This window comes from Acyrthosiphon pisum, chromosome A1 (assembly GCF_005508785.2).
Source record: "Acyrthosiphon pisum isolate AL4f chromosome A1, pea_aphid_22Mar2018_4r6ur, whole genome shotgun sequence".
Lineage (NCBI taxonomy): Eukaryota > Metazoa > Arthropoda > Insecta > Hemiptera > Aphididae > Acyrthosiphon > Acyrthosiphon pisum.
The window spans coordinates 101349394-101373021 of record NC_042494.1 but is presented as its reverse complement, the minus strand read 5'-3'; positions in this window follow the sequence as shown (position 1 = coordinate 101373021).

The window sequence follows — 23628 nt, the reverse complement described above, 5'->3', positions numbered from 1 at the left end:
TCAAAGCTAGTACTAAACTTTCCTAATATCTCTAAGAACAATTGAAATTTTCGCAAAATCGGTTAAAGTATTTTTGAGTAGACATAGGTCTACTATATATAATAGCTACAAATATACATTCAACTCTCATATTTGTTTTAAGATATAATTTTTTTATTGGAAACCGCCATAAACGTGACGATCTGATGCATACTTTTACATAATCTAGTAATCTACCATAATAAAGATTACCTATAGATTAAAATATCTTAAGGAGGGCTTCAGATGGCTTAGGGAGGGCTAAGCCCTCCTAAGCCCCCTCCCTATTTACGTCTATGAATGTGTCCCACATCGGGTGTTTTTAAAATCAGTTTTGATAATGCCAAGGTAAGTGCCCCAAAAATGTAAAAAATAGTTTGTAAAAAATAAAACGATATATGCAGAGTAAGTGTATGACACATTTTATTTTTTGTCCAATTAGCAAATACAGAGATTATATTATAATTTATAATTACTATGCATATATAATGATTAAATAAATAATATATAAATATATTATTCTAATATAATTCATGAGTCCTCATTAGCTGTTTGCATCATTTCAATTATTGGTTAATTCTTTCCATAATTTATGTTGAATTTAGGTATGAAGAATGGAGACGTGTAACGGATAAGGAAGGATGGTAATTAAAAGTTTATCTGTGACAGTACCTATAGGTTAGGTTAGGTTAGGGACTCCCGACTATAGTATGGGAGAGTCAATAATATAATGGCGTCAATTAAACGCCTGAGAAGTATAGATAATCTTCGAGCATTCTATCAATAGAAACCAAGCCGATTCATAAGTATAACAACTGTATAATATTATACTTTATATCCTTATAACCACGAAGAGAATGATCAATATTCAATTCGAACACTGCAATATTAAGGTACTTCCACTGGACATATTTAATTTGACTCTTAAACAAGAAATATATAAGAATCACACTCTATAACAGGTCTACAGCTCTGTATCCCAAAATATATCTCACAAAAGTGCAATACAAAGATTGTATAGGGGGTCATTAATTTAAGTTATATATAATATACTAACAAAAACGAGAATTTATAGAGCCTAACAAGTAAAAACAAATTTGAACTATATGTGATCGAAAATTCCACTCACGATCAAACGTGATACCAAAATTAATAACCTCATCACTGGGGCAGAGGACTTGTAGCATTTGCATATTTTTTTTGCACAGCCACAAAAATAGCAGAGTGCGAAACAAATACGTTTCATGCTTCCACAAAGCTAGTTTTGAAATTTTATTGTGCATATAAATGCATATTATACGTTTTTTTGGTTTGTAGGGCATAGTTTACACTTTTATACGCTATTTTATATTTTTTGAGACATATTTTACTTGAATCGATTTTTTCCACAGTGACATTTTTATTTCAAACAATACAGTCAAAATGTTTGGATAAAAATTTATTTATTTTTAATTTTTGTCGTTTAATATGGTTTTTGACTGTCCGAGCACACATTTTTCTTAGAAGCGATAACGATTTTAACGTAAACTATGCCTACGACATCACCACCACAGATACGTGTGTACACCATGCGGGCTTTTATTCGATTAGGATAAATAAATAATAATGTTAATGTATTATGTATTTATTATTAAATAAAAAAGGCTAAAAAAAATTTTAAGTGCATATTTTAATTGCATATTATGGGGTTTTTTAGTGCATAAGTGCTTGCATATTTAGAGCTTTTTTAGAGCTACAAGTCCTCTGCCCTACTCATCACCCACCACTCCCTAAGTCAATTTATTATTATGAACTATTTATATTATTTATTAATTTTGATTTGTTAATATTAGCGCAAAACAGTAAGTCATGAACTAATATATTAGTTATTTTAAATAATTTTATATTTTACTTGTTTTGATTTCCACTAAAATTAAATCGAGTAAAAGCTAAATACCCATGATAGGTATGACCACTACGACTTGTAAACGACACTTACAGCAGCACTCATAGACACGCCACCGCACGTCCGCACACAGTAATTTATAATATACACTATCCAATAATATAAAATGTGATACGTATCGTACGTGGATAATATTAATATAATATTAGATTATTATAGGTTTTACGTCGTGCACATATAATATATATCTCGGCGCGTTGTTATTCGATTGTCGTCGTCGTTGTGATTTTTTTTCGTCTGGTCATCTCGGTCGTGACCGGGGTAGAAGCGGGGTCGACTCGGTCGAGGCGTCTGCCCATAAACCATTACAACCAGATATTATATACCTCAGCTTCGTCGCACAACCTAACCCGAGCACGGTTGCCATCGCGAGTGATTTACATTTTACTGAGACTGCGACGGCGATGACGACTCGGACGACTATACCGCGCGCGCATATTATTATTACTCGTCTTGATGTTTTGTAGTACGTTTAATGTCGTATTTTTATTATTATTATTATTATTATTATTGCTGTTGTAGTTATCTTTATCATTCTCGTCTCACACTACAACAGACTATAGTCACGATCTACGATTAAAATAATCGATGAATCGCGGTCCCGTTGATCGCATAATATTATAATATAGTATTTTAAATGTTTAATTAGGTATAACACGTTCAATTTGCTCCTGCTAATCTGCAGCCGCGACCAACCAATAAGTATAGTGTCATAAATAAATAATAACATATAACTGTTATAATAAACATAATAATATAATAGTGTAATATAGGTAAAGTGTAAAAAAGTATACATATAAAATATAATATAGAATAATATGTTATAATAATATGTATATATAGTGTGCCCGACTGGACGAGGTGTGTAATTTATACGAATCCACTATGCGTAATAATGTAATATAACATTAAAAGCGCAAGCGATGATATTATTTGTGAACGCCAAACAATTAACTATAATAATAATAAGGTACGAACAATATTGAACGTAATTTTCTTAACTCACAGGAGCCACTCTGGACAGGATTATTTTTGGATTTTCACATTTTCTAATTATTTGTTATCCATGTGTAGGTACGCAATCTTTCAAGAAAATTTCCGCGACCATAGTATATTAATAACATTTCACAATAGTATTAATTTTTTTAATGATATTAAAATCAGGAATTGGGTTTGGACTTTGGATTATAGAAATTCGAAAGGGGAATCTTTCCAAAACGTGACAACTGCTAATTATCTATACATTATGACTATATGAAATAATATAATGGGACGCGAAATAACATTGAAAAAATATTCTATAATCTTACCATTATTAATTCGATACTACCACGAGTCGCTAAGATTAAAATAATGGTATATAATATTATGTATATAAATTTACATATAGGTATGTGAAAAATAATATTCTCACTTCTCAGCATGTAGAAAATCGAAATGAAACTATTAATAATATAATAAACTAACATAAGTTATATAGTCTGGAATTTATACATACAATATTGTAGGAAGCAAACGTTAATTATAACAAATAATGTTGTTTTAACGAATTTAAATACTAAACGTATTTATTTTGAACAAAAATATGTTTTACTGAATTAAAAAGGTATAGGTATTATATTACACCATACGATTTAATTTAAGATTAGTAATATTTTATTTTAAATATTGGTGTATTTAAATTTCAAATGTACAGAGTTCGTAAACATGTAAAATTGATAGGCACTCAATGCAATTTATAATATGATTAACGTTCAACACAAAGACACAAAATAAAACAAATATAAATAATAAATAATTATAATAAAGTAATAATAATAGTCAGAATACCTGCAGCAAAATGTGTGACCTACACTGATGACTTACGTACAATAAATTATTTATATGGACATATACGATATACCTAGTTATAATAATTATGAGACGCACCTAAAGTAAATCGTAATGTATTTATGTATTATGTGTAATGTGTAAGGGTTATTACTTATTACCATAATGCCATTAATTCTTTAGTCTTTACGGTGTAGAGTATAGACTATAAGACAGCCTAGGTCAAGACTATAATGACCCATGTCCCGTGGGAGAAAAAAATTTAAATTTTTACTGTAAACAGTAGACCTAAAAATAGAATGAAAAAATTGTTATGTACTTAATAAATTGACAGTTTATAATTTTAAACTGTGAACTCTGTACTTTTACCCCACGGGGGGCTCATAAATAAATAAATAAGTACATGAATAAATCTTGGAAATCTTTAATTATTTACTTCAACTATATAAAAACTATACAATTGTCCTATATAATATATCTAGAGTAGAAAGAATTCTAGACGTAAAAATTTAATACACTTAGAGTCTTATTCGTATTATTTATATCTTCGATAATTACAAAATATAAATAATATATTATACTGATATAAGTAGTTATACCGAATTTCTTTGAGAAATATTCTTAACATCAACCGTAACCGACGTGTACACGGTACGCCTCAGTATTATAAATAAATTAAATAATACAAATTAAAAGTATAACCTAAAAGAAGAGAATCATATTATACGATCATATATGTACGATCCGATGTATCATACAACTATATTATCATATAATATGTAACGTGTTTTGTGTTATCGAAGAATACGTTTGGCACGTATGTAATTAAGATTTATAATTAATAATGTGAGATATCAGATAATCGAATATATGTGTTAATTGTTTTATGTATAAGTCTATGCATTTCCAATTAAAAGAAAAATATGTATGTAATATAAAATAATAAAACGGTATACAGAAAAAAACAGAAACTTCTTCAACTAGAAATCAAGACATTTAAATATTAAATTAATAATATTCTTAATTGATTGATTTATTTATGTATTTTAATAATACAGGTAAGACCAGATTCGAATTACTAATTGTATACATACATACAAATCTTATGAATTCGGAAAGGATGTCCACATGTGACATGTGCATTGTTGACTTCAGGCAGGCATACAATAGTATAGTTCGGACTAAACTGTGGGCGGCCCTAGAAGAATTTGGAATCCCTAAAAAACTTATCGATCTCATAAAAGCATGCAACACGTATACAGTGTGCAAAGTGAAGTTTGACAACGGCACATCTGACAGTTATGAGGTTAGCATAGGACTTAAACAGCCTTATCGCCAGTTCTTTTTAACCTAGCGCTTGAGAAGGTGATCAGATCAATGCCAATGTGACAAAGCAATAATTTAGGAAAATCAATTTCAGAATTTACTTATTTTGACAAAAAAAGTAAAAACACAAGATAACTACATTATTTACCCTTCTGCCTGGATAAGGATTTTAAATTGAGCACACAAACTACTTAAGACATATTAAGAGCCCAGAGGGACACTATCATGCGGATGGCAATCAATTTTTAGTTCAAAAGCAGAGCACTTGAGAAATGTCCACCGGACTCGTTCCAGCTGACAAATGAAGATTAGTATCGACAGACGACAGTAGTGAACAGATCCCAGGCAACATTTGCCCTACTCCAAAATAGAACAAACAGTAGAGCAATAAAAATACTTAATATAATTATTGAGTGGTGTTACAACCACTGTTGCTACTTGTTACCTTGGAATAGGACACACTACACTTAAAAGTATAGCCGTATGTGCCTACGTATAGATCGTAATGACTAATGAGTCTTATTTAGAGGTTGGTCATAACACCACTTAATAATTATATTATTATATAAGAAATTAGTCATATTATTGTTAAATATGTATTTATTTTTATTATTATTTATTTATTTTTCTGGGTTTCAAGAAAACATCTATCAATCTTAATAATATTATATTTCACATTGCACTCAATATTTTAAGAGTAAATATTACATAATTAGAAATAGTGGCCCGCGTGTATAATATGCATTAAATAAAATTATTGCCACCTGTGTTTCACCATTTTTCTCCACTGAAATAACCGTTCGCGATGGTTATTAATTCTTTAACGATGTTACGATACGATACGACAGAAATACATCGATATAGTTGCAGCCCGGCAGGCGAACGTGGTTCACGGAAAGGATTTTCACACGAATTGATATGAAGATACTATAACCCGGCGATCAAAAAATAATAATAAAAATAATATCTGAGCCCTACGCCAGTCCAACACACATCGAACACCTGGAGCGTCCTACCTAACCTAACCGTGAGTGTAGACGGTATGTTTTTTTTTTTTTTTTTAATCGCGATTACGAAAATTAATGAGATACGCACAGAGTGGTTTTAATGAACGTAATTATTCAAATGCCGGCTGGTGTTCCGCGTTAGATTTATTCCTACTATTAAAACATACTCGCCGGCAGTTAGGTATACCTACCTATATCATATTATATACCTACTCGTATGTTTACATCGCGGCCGAATTCGCCTCAGGAGTCAATTGATATGTACATGCATATGTGTTTGTGTACGTTTTTGGCACGTAACGTTGTCTTTGCCGGTAAAATAATCAAAGATTTTACCGACCACCACGTCACAGCAGCCGCCTATCTAATGAATTCAATTAAGTCGTGCCCGACCTTTTAGGTCCAGAGCCTTTTTTCGGCTTATATAGGCTTATTATATCCTGCCGGTGTTACACCATTACATTATATTATATATTATGTTGCAGTGATACTTAAGGCGGGTCACGTTTGATGTTTAATCTGAAAACAACAATAAAGCATCAAGTTAAAAACACGATTATTGGGAATGCAGTTTAACTAAAAATGCTCGAACCCACAATATGACGTCTTCGAAATTGTTGAAAAGGAACTGTTCTTCCTAAGCGTATCTTAGAAAAAACTAATGAAAAAATGTACAGGAATTGTAATCACCAAACTACTTTCTAGTGTTCTAGTCTAGATATTTCAAATGTTTAGACACTCGAATTCCAATATTGGCTATTACCTACCTCCAGGCTCCACCTAACGTTTATGGAAAAAGCAGCATATATATTATATTGCCGTAAAACCATTGATATTATAATTTTAATTCAGTTGTAAAAACAATATTTTGCTTAATTCCTTGACTAAGTAGGTACAGTGTTAATAGACATTCAGAATAGATACGATATTTACATTGCATTATATATCTAGACCAATGGGTAATATATTAATATTATTTTATTTGTGATGTGCAGATATTATTAAACTTTCTAATCAAATGTGATTAGGGGTTCCTTTGTTCGGTTTTATATTTTTTTTGAATAAATAATATTAAATCGAGTCTCAAAGAATAAAAGAAATAATGACATTTGGAACTAGTGTGCCAAATCATAATTATTATTTCGATAGTTTTTTTGTTGTAAATTGATTTTTCATAATAAATATAACTCGAAAAAAGCATTTAATATCAGCACTTAATAAGTTGTATTATATAAAATTATTAATTATTTTTTTAAAAAATAAATCGAATTATCATCAATCTTATACCTATATAGCGTTTCTGAAATAAAATCGAGACTATAACATCCTTAAAATCCTCATCCACCCATCGCTAAACCCGTGCAGTTGTTACCTATATAATATGTTCCGGCAGTATTATAGTGTATAATTAGTGTCATATTATAGTATTATAGTGTCTTACGAAATTGTTCCATTTAATTGCACTGCACACTGCAGTTCTAATTGCAAATGTGCAAATGTGGCATAAAAAAGCGATTAGCATATAAAATCGTCCATCATAATATAATATAACATATATAAATTTATGTTTTATATAATATTCACTTCAGTACAAGTACGCTGGTATAGATAATAATAATGTATATAGGTACGTCGCAGAATGCGAATCGGGTCCGTGTGCTTTTCTCACGCTTGTTTCGCCGTGGAGTGTATACAATTCGTATACCTATAGTCCATTAGTCCAGTTGTGGCGGTGGAATCCGTTATCGAGAAAGTGACATAACTAAAAAAAAATTATGAGACAACACTACATTTCCGATAATTCGATTCGTATATATTAATATTATACTTACCACTTATGACTTTCTACGCGTGCAGGCCGCGGTCGGACAAACAAAAATAAATTTGAATTGTCGCCGAAGAACCAGGTACTTACCTACTGTTGGTCAACAATATTATATTAATATTATTGAATCCTACAGGAGTAAATGTCACTGCACGCTTAAATGTGAATAGGCTAGACATGAAATATTTTGTAGCAAAAATAGAAGTTTATTTGAGAAAGTTTGAGTTGTATAAGTCAAAACAATATTCATAACCTGAATAACAAATGATTATTGTGTAAGCATCATACATTTATTATTGCGATATGCGATGTACGCAATTCAAACGCTAAACCGAATAATATTATATACTAATAAAATTAAATAAAACATAATATATGAGTATACCGGAAGCATTATGACGGACATCATTACTCAATACATTTATTTAAACGAATATATTTTTAGCATTATAATATCGTTCATTGTTTTTCAGTATCTACTTCAATCAGTGCGTTTTGCGCGGTATAATCATTATTAGGTACATCATAAAGAGATTTTGCGATGATTTGCTTATATAGGTACATGCATCGTTGAATGGTTGATCAAGTACATTTATATGACATTACACGGCACGTATATTAATAATATGAGCTTTTTTTACAATTGTTTTAAATATTCTACTCCTTACTACTTACTACATAGATACTGTAAGCCCGTATCGATCTTCAAAATTAAACATTTTTAGTATAATAATAATAATTAACATATTATTTATTTTTTACATTAATTTTTATTTGTTTTATAATTATTATTTAGCTATTTATAGCATATAATTTCAGTATTTCATTAATACTCTGTAGGTAAATAGTTAAAATTTTGATTTAGAACCGTTATCATTTCAAAAAAATGCATGAGCTTAACGCCTTAACAATTTACAATTAAAAATGGCTATTCTCATTTTAAAAAAGGTGGGTAAGTGGATGTCGATCTGATGTACAGTAGGTTACAAGTGGGTCACTGTATAATGGATAGTATTAAATTTTAATTCAATGATATAATATCACTGTATAAGAAAAACGATTCTGAGGGGAGACGGTTGGTCAGTCTAGGTATTAGACATACATATTATAGGTATACTTATCTATAGTATTAAAAAAAAATTGACCTATAATAGGTATTGATAATAAATTCCAAATTAATCATATCACAATATGCATCAGGTAACGCGTTATACATCAACAACAAACCGTGGTACTATCATAGATATATAATAGTATACTTTAGAAGTTTCAAGTACCCACAAATAATATTATACAATCATTACAATCACAACAAAATAACTAAAATAGTTATTCCAGGTTTTTAATACGTAATTTTGTCCAAATTTGAACTTAAAATGGCTATAAAAATAAACTGTGCTTATGTATTTCTTAGAATTTTTGGTAACAGAATTAAATATTTACGTGGAATCTTGTTTAAATTTTCAATCCTTAGATATAAAAGTTGAACATTTTATAAATTTTTAACTACAAAATAATTATTCAATTTTAAATTTGATAAATTTTGACAAAATTTCAACTTCAAATGCTTATAAAAAATAATTGTGCCTATGTATTTTTAATATTTTTCAACTGCTGTTGTAATAATGTATCAGGAGCCTTGTATTAATTGTTTACACTTTTTGGCCAAACAGATAAAACTTTACTGATATTTATAGAAAAAAAAACTAAAAAAATTGAAAACTTACAATGTCCGTAAACAGCTCAAAAAGAGTCAAATTATTTTCAAAATTTTATCGTATATAGAAAATGCAAATATAAACACTCAGTGAAATTTTCAAGTTTCTACAGTCACTCGTTTTTTAATTACAACAAAATAAGAAAATCGTTACGTAAGAAATCGAGTGAATATCAAATGTTGTAAAAATAAGAATTTCAAACGCTCATAAAAATTTAATTTTAGTTTCTTATAGACATTTTTTTTTTGATAAAGGTAGATTATCCTATAAGAATCTTGTATTACATTTTAAAATCTTAGTTCTAAAAGAAAAATTTTTACGAATTATTAACTCAAAATAATTTGCTAATTTTCGTGATTTTTATATATTTTGTCAATTTTTGAACTTTAAATGCTAATTAAAAAAAACTGTGACTAAGGATTTTAATATTTTTCAAATGTCATTGTACCAATATAGTAGGAGCCTTGTATTAAATTTTCAAGTATTTTTACTTAACAAATAAAGTTTTATTGACATTCATAGAAAAAACAATTAATTAAATTGGAAACTGAAATTGTCCGTAAACAGCTCAAAACAAATCAAAATATTTTGGAAATTTTATCATGAATAAAAAATGGAAATTTAAACAACCAGTGAAAATTTCATGAATCTACAGTCATTCGTTTTAAAGTTACAGCAAAAACCAAAATCAATTTTCTCGAAAACAGATTTTGCGTAAAAATTCCCGTTTTTCCTTAATTTTTCTTTTGTTTTACACGGCGCTTTGGAAAACTATTGGAAAAATTTTACTTTTGACCCCCCAAAGTACTAACTAGATTCACTTTCCTATCAGAAAAGGTACTGTTGAAGAAAATTCAAGCACTTTTACTGTCCTAAAAGGTGATGACAGGCACAAAAAAAAATAAAAAAATAAAAAAAAACACATAATTAAATCAATACATTCATCGTTAAACTCAGAATCTAAACACACATCATTGTAAAATCAATACATTCATCGTTCCACTCAGAATCTAAAAAGAAGTTAATATCGCCGCAAGACGCTTCTAAAATTTAAACAAATTTTAAGCATTATATTTTGAAAATGTAGTCTTTTCCTAATTACTAGGTATGCTAGAAAATTCCAAAAAACAGAATTTGAATAAATGTGAGGAAAAAATGCTTGGTAAATCATATATAATTTTATTTTATTGATATTTATATTTATATATAAACTGTTATTAGCAACCTTGGAACAACTATACATTATTTTAACATGGATAACTTATGGTTAAGAATTTAAAATTCTAAAAAAAAAATGGTTAAATTAATTTAGAAGTCATTACGTTAACATTTGACATAGTTGTATGAGATGTATTAATCAATAGAATCTAAGTAAAACCGTATACTTTGTGAGTGACATTATGTCATATTTATATATGTTTATATGTATAATGTATAATATATCATTTTTCATATTATGGTAATTATTTAAATATTAATTAAACATTGGTTACCGATTATTTATGGATGCTTCGTTATTATTTTTTTTTTAATTATAATTTATAATAAATAATACCTAATGAATCATACCTAAATATTTTAATTAACTCATTATTATAGTACCTATTATGATGATATAAAAAAAATAGTTAAGCTATTTCGAATGTATGTATCACAAAATCTAAAACCATTTTGAGCTGTTTATAATTAGTTGTGTTTCTAGGCAGGTATCCAATTAAATATTATATAATAATTATTCCTTTTTATAACAGATAATATAAATATACACTGAGTACAAAATAATAGTTACAGACACTTATAAACGTTTTTTTTTTTTTTTTTTTTTAAATTTATTATTCGAGAATAATAAGAAAGCTTATACTTCAATATTGCCGTTATAAGTAATATATTTTTTTTATAGAAACCTGATTAATCGCTATAAAAACTCTATAAAACTTAGTTTTAAAGATCACATTTGCTTTGAATTTAATTATTTTAGTAAAGCTAGGAATGTATTTTTCAATTATTATGGTATGTAATGAATACATTTAATTAACATTTTAACATCTGCTCTAGATAAATAATTATATATTAAAAATTTAACTAATGCTTAATATTAATGAATTTTATCAGGAAATCTTATTGCATATTATTTTATGTGTGTATATGTAGACACCTCTTAATTCAAAATTGAAAATAATTTATAATAATCTAATTATTATAATATATTATACAAATATTATCAAAATCAAACTCATCAAACTGCAATAAGAAGTAAAGGACTTACGTACACATTCTATCATGCAGAGTTAACTGCAGTTTTACATTAATATTCCATTAAAATATCCACCTTATAAATTATAGAGTCAATATATTTAGTATATACCTACTCGGTTGATAATATTTAGATTATCTGAATTCTGAGTCAAGCGAGGGAGCTCTTGCGGTTTTATAATGATGTAGTCTTTGTTTTACACTTTTTGATTTCGAAATACGTTGTTTTCGAGCAATAGGTACCTACCTATAAATAATGATTCAAGCTGAACATGCTGGGTACTTTAGAGACATTATTTATTTTTAATTCCACAGAAATTTAAATATATGATACATTTTGAAAAATTAAGAAGAAATGTACGCAAACCGGTTTTTTAACAAAATATCAAACATTTTCTGGAAATCATCTCAAAGTAGTTGTTTCGATACAACATAGGTATTTTATCACCGCTTTCAAATTGTACCAAAACAATAATGCAATTTCTACCTTGTACCTATATAGGTGTAGCCTGTAAATTCCTATCTGTACATTTTAACATCATCTATTCATCTGTTACAATAAAAATCCACGAGATAAAAAATTGTGAGTTTAAATCATAAAATTATTATGATACGTAAAATTTAGAAAAAGTTAAGAGATATGATTTAATACTAACATAATTATTGTATTGTGAAAATACAGCATTCATTTACAAATTAAAATTTATCATGCATGAGGAATTCCATATAAACTATAAATTTAATAAAATTAAAATTAATTGTTTAATGTTCATATTATTATACTCATTATAGTGCATTTCAATTTTTATACGGCTATTTTTGGATGTACCTTATCTGTGAAAATATTTAATCATAAAGTATATTACATAGACATATGGCGTCATAAAATGTTGAAAATGTTATTCAAATATTTTATATAATACAATATATTAATAAGTATTCAATATATTGCATGATTAATACACTAAACACGAATAATTTATTTATTATTTTATTTTCAAAAGTACGTGTTTTTCGGGTCAAGGTATTAATGATATTTCGATACAATAGGGTTTACAGATGAATATAAAGTACATATTATTTCAAATGACCGGTAACAAAATTCATAAAATACTGAAAAAAATGTCTTAATTGTTTTCATTTCAAATAAAAACAATGTTTACTATTACCTACCACATCGAGTTTATTTTTTTTTAGCATTTAATATTTCGTAATTATTATCATTGCATATTTTACATTATAACTAGTTATTCGATTTGTACATCACGTTATTTTCACCCATTCGTGAGATACTGTATAGGAGTATCCTGCAGTATAGTTTTGTTAAGAATTTTATTTAAGTATTTTTTATCTAAGTAACTGCTATATATATATATATATTGCCAATAATTAAAACTACATTTCACGTGCGTATTATAAACTTCTGTTACTACTGCTGTCTGCAGGATGAACAATGTTGTCTGCACGTATACAGCGGTACTTAATAATATATTGCTAAATCTCTCAGTAAAATTGCTCACATAATTAGATAGACATTAATTATATTAGGAATAGTGTTTTGTTTTGATAGCAGAAAGTTAATTAATTTAATTTTTTCTTATTACACTTAATTGAAAATCGTTTTATAATAATTTATATCCCGTATAGAGGACGTTATTGCACAGCGTACCTACAATTAAAGTATAACCTCACGTGCTTTATTAGTGAACTCAATCGGCAGTATAATATTATATTGTGTATACTTATTATTCATTTATATTTTATTCTATATCATAAACGCTTTAGCCGAGCTCAACTAAAACTAAATGATATAGGTACCTATACAACCTACGTATATAATATAATGTACGTGCTCCCACGCATAATATATGCACGCGTGTGACGTGTGTCTATATACATTAAATGAAGTGGTATTTTTGCACTGGAGAATTTATATTGTATGGCCTATTAAAAAAGGCAATTTTAATATCAAAAATTCAAATATTATAATATTGCTATTATTATTGTAATGTATACCTGTTGCACAAAACTGACATATTATATACGCTTTCGAAAACCTCGATGCTTACTTTTTACATGGATACGATCTAAACTAACCTTTAATGCCTACTACTGTAGCTATTATAAATATAATAATTAACATAAATTATTACATGCATGATACAAATGTTCAAAAATTTAATGTAGACTCTGGCCGATTATTTTAGATTTGACTAAATCCTTCGTGGCTCCATAAACCCGTTGTGATCTTACAGTTGTAAAACCACATATCAAAAGTAATCTTCGCCATTCCAGAAGTATTATGCTTTTATTGTTTTATTGCAAATTTCACGTCATAAATCCTATATATTTTTGCTATACCCACGATGTATGCGGCAAACGTCAAACGTTTTTTTTATTACTCGAGATTGATATTATTTCAGTATAACGAGAAAGTTTTTAAGCATGCTCCGCAAATGAATCAGAAAAGTAACTGAAATAATTACCAAAATCTTATACCTATATATACCTCTAAATTATTCGAATTCCATAACATTTTTTTTCTGATCACTGCAGACATCAAAATATGTTTGGATGAACTTACTTGTGAAGTGTATACTAATTATTATTTGTATAAAATATATTTGAATTTGTTGATGGCATAGTAAAGCCGGTATTAGACTGAATCGACACAGTAAATTATACTGCTATGTCGTGTCCAACGTGTCTGAACGTTCGACATTTATAAAAACTAATTTCTTTATTTTCCCGGATTCACATGTCACATCATCTGATCAATTTCAGGTCCATTTCGAATTTCAGGTCCGAACCCGCTGCAGCGATCGTTTGTGCTTCTTAGTGCTTTATTCCTTCCAAAGTTATTAGAATTTCGTACAGCGGGTACAGGGGACATGCCAGCACCCTCATATTGAATTTCAGAGACAAACAAATTTATTCGTTAGTGCTCCTTCCCTTAAATTTTTATTTGAATTTCCTACAGGGGGGATTGTTGAGGACGTACTAATTCGAGTCCAGACTCCAAAGTTTTGTCTGGATGAAGTTAATAGTAACGATGTAATACACTAATAATATCTACCTTATACATAATGTATTATTTTTGAACAATAATAACTAAATAGACAGGTAAATAGATCAAAAAAAAAAAAAATGATAATAATAATTTTATTGTAAATTTTAATTTATAAGCCGCTATTGAAAACCTGTTACACGCGGTCGTTAAAGTCTCCGACGAGTAATGGGTATGTTGATTTTTTTGTTAAAAAAAAAAACAAACAAAATCCCAGTTTATGTTTTTCAATCAATGACGTCGTATATATAATTTCTCTGGACAGTGTTTAAAATTATTTGTATATAATCCGTGTGAAGTTTCTTATTTTTTCATGAATTGTTAAAAAATATGATCATAATAATAATATAGGGTCAGGTATTATTGTATATTAATATTTTAGTGAATAATATGAGGCCCGAAGTTTCTAAATACTATCATTAGCTATAAACAACCACATTTTGGAATTTTTTAGAACACAAAAAAAGAAAATTAGGTTTATCTTAAATATGAAATCAAAGCTTTGGATGGAGTGTATACTGCACATTGCGTGTATACATATTTATTATTTACTTAATAAAAAGATTATTACAAACATTATTTGGATATACCTACTTATACCTATTGTTTTAATATACCTATGGTTTTGTTGCCTATTTTTTCATATATTCCTGTTTTTGAAGTCCACCATTTGTTTGGTTTATACATGGCTGGTTTTGAAATTGACTTTGTGAAATATGCCATTGGTGGTTTTTAAACAAACGTCGAAACATGCAGTAATAAAAACAAAACATTAATTTTAGGTAACACCTTAGAAATCATTAAACTTTTTTAAATTATACCTAATAAATTGAAAAAATGTGATAGTAGGTACTATTGTACTATCGTACCTACTATCATCTGTACTTATTTAGATTAAAATTTTAGAAAATACAAAAAAACCGTTAAAAAAAATTTTGTTTTAGCGGATTTTAAAATTATACGTCTTAAACATATAATACGTATATAACATAATTAATATAGATCACGTGTTTTGTGGTATCTCTGGATCTCTGGGTTAATTGGCTGGATTTTTTTGTTTATTTTTCTCCATTTATGGACGATAGAGAAAAAACCGATTCTATCGTGGTTAAATCACCAGGCCGAGGAGGTTATATGCGTACCTCCATGTGACTGCATAAGTAGTGTTTATGCCTGTTTATAGACGAGTCACGAGAGAAATATTTTAGGAGAGGTCTAAAAGTTATGGCCGCCATGGACTCCAAAGAAGAAGAATGTCTGTCTTATGCTTCTCTCTCTCTTTCTCTCTCATTCTCTCTTCCACCTCTCCCTCATCATACTTTTACATCTCCCCAATTCCTTTCTTACCCTCTCTTGTACCATCTCTCGAAATAAATATGATAGCAATAAACTATTTAATGTTATTCGAGCAAATGCGTTTAATAAATATCCACACGTAATTATTAATACTGAATGAATTTTTGTACAATTATGGTGATAAAAAACTCTACAGGGTTGACCGACAGACGCTATATCGGGTGGAATACAATTACATGGAGTACGATGCTTAATAGTGGTATTTATCTAATAAATATACCTTTTTAATAACACGATTCCGTACGCTAAATAAGTTTTATTTTTGTGAATGTTGGCAAATTTTAAAAATGTTATGTTTTTACGTTTGTCGTAAAAAACAATGGACTCTCCCTAGATAATGCGTTTATTTTTAAATTAGTTACGTTGTGCGTAATACTTAATTGGTCAACACATATGCAATTATCAACTATCTATAGTTAAAATATTTTATAAGTTCTGCGGAATGATCGGATCAAGTGAAATTTGAACATTTTGGTTTAAGTAAGGAGAGCAACTATCCCCGAATATATGAAATCGTGATCACAAAAAGGTAATTCTATGCATTCGGGTTCTACACCCGTGCAATGTATACTCAGAGCCGGCCCTAGGTAGGGTCTGTCTCGGGCCTCCCAAATTTGTATGACAAATTTCGTGTTATAAAAAAATATATCCTGAGGCCTCGCTCCACCTTAAGGTCGGTTCTGTATACTTGTATTTATCATAATATATCAATATACATTAAACAACATATGCACTAATGAGTATTTTATATACATACAGTCGGATTTTACAATATTTCGATCAAATTGTACGTTGTGTCTTATACATACATTTGTGTATGCCTAATAATTACCGACACAAATTGAAATATTTTTATAGTGTTATTATCACAGCTTTGTAAGAAACTGCAGTGCGATTGATAAATGAACGCACGCGTGTCGTGAGTAATGCATAGGTACCTATACCTATATTATAATACAGTATAATATATATTTTAAACATTACTAGCTATTATCATCATTATTATTATTATTATTATTACTACGTTTATTTTTTAAATTTCTCAAGGCGGTCGAAAAACCGTTTGGTTTATGGTTATTACTTATTAGGGTTACCGAACGTCGGACGGTTGTCTCTCGTCTCCGTCCTGACGTTATCGCGCGCGCGGGTCGTTGTGAATGTAAATCGAGTGGACCGGCGAGAAAATTAGTTTTTTACTGGGCCCCGACATCAGGTGTTTGGATTACGTTTTTGAATATAATTAAAACCCATAAAATATATACACGCATACATTGTATATATTATATATACGTAAATAATAATAATAGTAGGTACACGGTGCCGCCGATCCGCTGAGTGAGTATAATTTTTGACAAGAATCCAATTTCGTTTCAGACAGTTGTCGAGGAATGTCACTGTCCCGTCATTTCGGTATAAAAGTATATATATAGTAAGTACTTACTATATAATACAGCTTGGAAAATGATAATTCCAATAAAATATTAAATATATAACTACTATATACGTTCGTTTTTATGTAGACAAGTATAAAACTATAATAATATAATCGTTCTTATGACACATTCTTGTACGGGCTTATATTATTGCCGCTTGCACAGCCACCGCGTCGTACTGATCAAATGGAATTATAATTTCGAACGACATGTTGATATCAAATGCTAAGCATATACATGTTATAATATTATATCGGCCTATATGAAGGGTAAACGCGATGGGACATAAAAATAATAATATCGTATTTCATTAAATACTATAATCGAATTTTGTCCGTATGTGCATGTAGAAATCTTAAAATAATAACTACAAACATGATATCACAGTAAAATAATAGTAATAAGATGAAGAAGTAGTAGGAGAAGAGAAAACGAGATTTATTATAATATGCAGCGTTTACTGAGTTTTCTATATCTCCTGATGTTATTACTATGTTGTTGTTCAATGGCACACAGGTTAAAACATTAACATTATATTATACAACACTTCAGGAAAACAACTGCATTACTGTAGAAGAGATTGATTAAAATTAAGTAACTGCTCTGAATTTAAAAATAATAAACATAGATAGTTATTTTTTGTATTATGTAAAAGTTAAACTTACTAGATTGGCGGTGTCCACTGTCCAGTCCTATCGAATCAATTTTATTTCACTTTTCGTAGGTATTTAATTTTTTTTAATTAAAAAAAATATATATTGTACCTATACTAGGTATTGGCTTATTAGTTATGAAATATGAGTATTGTTTATTTATTTAATTCAAACGCAGCTTACAATGAAACAAAATAATATATTCTACCATATTTTGTTTATAATGTTTATAATTTATAAACTAGTGTAAACAAAAAAATTAACTTATAAAAATGTCAGAAAGATAAACGTTGAAAGTGTAAAGATAAAAAAGTAGAGGATATATACACTATACGCGGTGCGCGGTGCGCCATTAATAATTACAGAATAATTTACAAATCTCATTTTTACTTCGTTAAGAGGCACCCAACCATATCTATAATTTATGCGTGTTTAATTACAGTCATTATAATTATAGTTTTTAAAACAATTGATACATTTTTTTTTTGTGAATTATTAGTATTAATTTATTTGCGTAGTTTAACTAGATATAAAATATAGTACCCAATAAAAACGTATTTTTCTGCTGTAAAAATTAAATACATTAATAAATAATATGTCACACGATGTTCTTCGTGAACATAAAGTAATATTTTCATTATGTTATTTATGACTATATTATTGTCGATATATTATATACGCATACAAAGTCCGTGTGTGCATAGATTACAACACAACAGTATTATTATATCCTACAGACTCACTCTCAATCGACTGAATATGTTTAAACGTCTATAGGTATAGGTAGGTACCCCATAGTAATAATAATTATCATAAATTACATTAGATCGACCAAAACCGTATTCGTTATAAACGTTTACGTTTTTGATTATTATTTTTTATAATAATGTGTATTATGTATAGTGTTTTTAGATATAAACCTAAGTGCACTTTTATTCGAGTCGTCAACATCTGAGAGTTGAGACACACACATACGAGTATTATATTAACTCGATTTACCTTCCATTACAGACTACAGTATACAGATAATATAATATTATTATTACAGTATGTTAGAAATGTGCTCATATAATATTATGGCGGCCATCAATACGATTTTTAGTGTTTGTTATTTACTCCGATTTAGTGGGAATGTTGACCGTGGTTTTAACCTGGTTATATAATATATGTTTAGTGTTAACATGGAATCACAAAATTATTTTCTACTTACAATAATATGCGCACACTTACCTACCTACACAAACATTTTCTTTTCAACTATATTTTTCATTATTTTTTTGCGTCACTCTCTATATATGTTTATAGATAAAAATATTCTGGCGATAGCAATCTAATTCTTTTTGTTTTTTTTTTCAACCACTCTATTGTCTACGGCCGTCTGTATATAGGTACGATACATAGTTTTACTACAGGGTTGAGTAGACTCCAGTAGACCGTGAAAGCTAAGACTATACTCCTAATATGATACATAATATGATAATAAGACCTTGCAGTGTATTGATAAAGTTGGATTAGTATTATATAGTAATACTTATATTTCAGGGGCTATGTCACAAAAGAAAGTCGAACAATTTGATTATTTTTAAAAACCATTTAATGTTCTTTATACGCTATAAAGTTCGTTAGGTTTTACACTAATTTAATTTAGGCGTATATTAGTATAATGTATAATATATATTATATAGAATCGAATTCAAGTCACAGACTATGGTTTCTACCCAAGTCATTACTAATTAATCTGTATAAATACTCTAGAAAATGTATTTAAATTCTAATATTTGGAATTTTCAAATAAACCCACAACATTACTAGAGTATAGACTATTATAGTAGTCTGCACTCTGCAAACGTATTACATAGTTATATGCACAATGAAAACTAAAACACAAATAAAAAACTTGCTATGTAAGTATAAAGTCTTAATTCTTAAACCGATGACTATCGAAATAAATGATCGTTTGAGGGGTCAAGAAATACATTATCGAATAGAATTATATTTTTCTCATAATAATTTTAGAATGTATAAGCAGGCGCAAGCACGTTTACAATAAACATACATATATTAATTGGCTTAGAAAACATTAAATTAAATACCTCCATTGTTCATTTTCACGAACATAATATGTCATGTTTTATTGTTTTATTGCATAGTACCAATTGGCTATTAAACTAAATCATTTTGGTGCGAGACTGCGAGATATAGTATTCTAACATAGTCATATGTATAGTATAATAAATTATTGTAAAAATTATAACGGAATAGTTTATACGATTCAACATTTTAAAATACATAAATAGTTTATAAGACAATATAGACAATTAGATATTTTAAATATATAGTTACTAACATGACCACACTCAAGATAGGGACCCATGATTATATTATTTCTACTAGTAGCCACAGTATTATTTGCTCGTTATTTCTATCTTTGTTCATCTCGACCAAAGATGGTATACAGCCTGTATAATACAGGATATAACAGAAAGACCTGACAGATGAAATAACTTTTGTTCTAATCAATATTTTAAGTTTTTATATAATATATATTATTTATAGTCACTTGCATTACATGAATAATATAAAATAATTATTTTTATTTTTTAATACTGAAAATAAAATTAATAATAGACAATTTGTAAATCTGAGAACAATTTTATTATTGACATGAAAATATTTCCTAAGTTATTTTACTAACCATGTAATTTCCACAATTTGTGTCATACGTTTAAAAAGCATTTTTTTTTTTTTGTCGCCTCTTCTTGTTACAGCCTGTATAACAATAATGTACTATTACGATAGGTATAATACCTGAGGTATATAACATCGAAATTATTAGATACCTCTATAAAGTAAAAATCAAACGACATTTTTTACTTAAAATTATGAACCATTGTATCCGAAATATAGGTGATATAAACTTAAAGGTTGACTATGTATATAAAATATTCTCGCTCAATAGATAGATTTAAAAATGTTCACTTTAAGTTTTAACTCAAAGCATTCATACGCTTGCCACTTTCCAACTTGTGCTCTATAAGTTGCATAATGCATTTGCATTAATCAATGATCTTTTAAGTAAGCATATAATAATTGATACCTAATCGCTGCGCCAGAAAATAATGATTGTATTACATTAGGCATATGTTTTTGTTTATTCCGATTCTTGTTTATGCGTGAATAAACCATAAACTGGTACAATTTATTCATTTTTGGATGAAATATTTATATTTTTATCCACTCATATTAATTTTTGAGGACATAATATATTGTTTCCCTACCGAAGAGTTTTATTATTTTTTTAAATAGTTAAAAATACATGTACATTATACTGCACAAGCCAGTAGCCATTATATTATTATATACCGAACAAATTAAAAACAATAAGAAGTCACATAATATAGTTAGTTATTGAGAGGAATAATTATTCACAGGATTATCGAATTTTACCAAAGACAATTTATTGAGAATAATAAATGATCACCAGTGCAGAATACAACCATATAGTTACGGGAATTATCACATATTTTATATGTTTATGCCTAATTTTTGTTTTCGAGGCCAAATTCCCTGCACTTCACCTATAGGGCATATACCACCTATAGGTATACCGATACACTCAACGATAATGGTAATGATTTATGACATTCGCTGTGTTTCGTCTCCACAATATTGTACCATACCTATATTATATAACAGAACTACATTTTGTGTCATATATAATATTTATTATTGAGGTACACGTAATATGATGGTCGCGATCGAAAAACGCGCATATTCGTCCGTAATGCGCACTTTTGGCATCCGTAGAAAGATAATAATATTATAATACCATGTAGCGTAATGCGTATATATATATAATTATAACAATAAATAATGTACATTATTATTACATGACATTTCGAGTAGCGCAAATCGATTGGACGGTGCCTCGGCCGAGCACACCCACGTGCGTCTGGCCGACCGTTGGCAACGGCGGCGGCGGGGGACTTGCACTCCTTCCGGTCGTTCTCGTATTGAATATTGATCGTCGCAGTAAATCGCGCGCGGCACGACGCCCACCGCGGCCGACCGAACGTACGACAGACATTAATATAATATTATGTATTAATAATAATATGTAAGTATAAGTACATCGAACGTAATCACGTGTGTAATATTAATATTATCACCGCGACGATATTATATCATTCGATATGCGCTGCAGATACGTAGTTTACCGCAATATAATATGTTGGTTTTATTATAATATAATATGCTTATAATATATAATTTACTTACCAGCTGTATTAGGTAGGTATACGATATTACGATATCGTCGTATATTATTATGTAGTACGATCGTATATATTATAATATTAAATATAAATAAAAGAAATATATTTATATATTATATAAGGTATCGTTTTATCCCATGGCATCGCGATGGCCCATTTAAACGAGTCAGATAATACGAGTACTATATGTATACAATATACATATTATAATGTGTACAAAATTGAAAATATTATATTACAATTACGAATGTTTTAAATACTTTTCGGCTAGGACTAGGTGTAGGTATTATAATATACATAATAATATAATATAGCCATATAGGTACCTACATATTAAGAAAATTGATTAGAAAAACTGCGTCGAGGTCTAGTCAAGTGCTGTCTCGTTACAACGTTCCCTGGACTGTGGACAATGGCGATGGAGTTGAGATAAGATATTAGAGCTCTCAGATTTAATGAGGTATGAGTTTTTGTTTGTATATATGTATATCATATATCTATTATTAGAAGTGACTGGATAGTGGATACAGTGGCCCTCCTCAGAGGGCTGCAGCCCCCCCCCCACCGAAATGTTAAGAAAATTTTAAAATTATTTTAATGGTCTATGATAGTCGCTCAAAAAGTCTTAAATTGTATTTAAAATATTTTACGCCACCGAGTGGCATACTTGTTTATAACGGGTGATAGTGATTTAACAAATGGGTGTCTACATTTGTTACGCTTAAGTAAAATTATTATTAGATAATATATGACGTATAATGTATATAATAATTATGATTTAGTTATAATAAGTCTTATCTACGGTGTGCCTGAAAGGCAAATTGTTCTGTAGAACTCGTTTTCCAAAATCGACTATAAATACATAAAAATTGTAATTATTTGTATATCGTGATAAATAAAAAGTAGAGCAAAATAAAATTTAA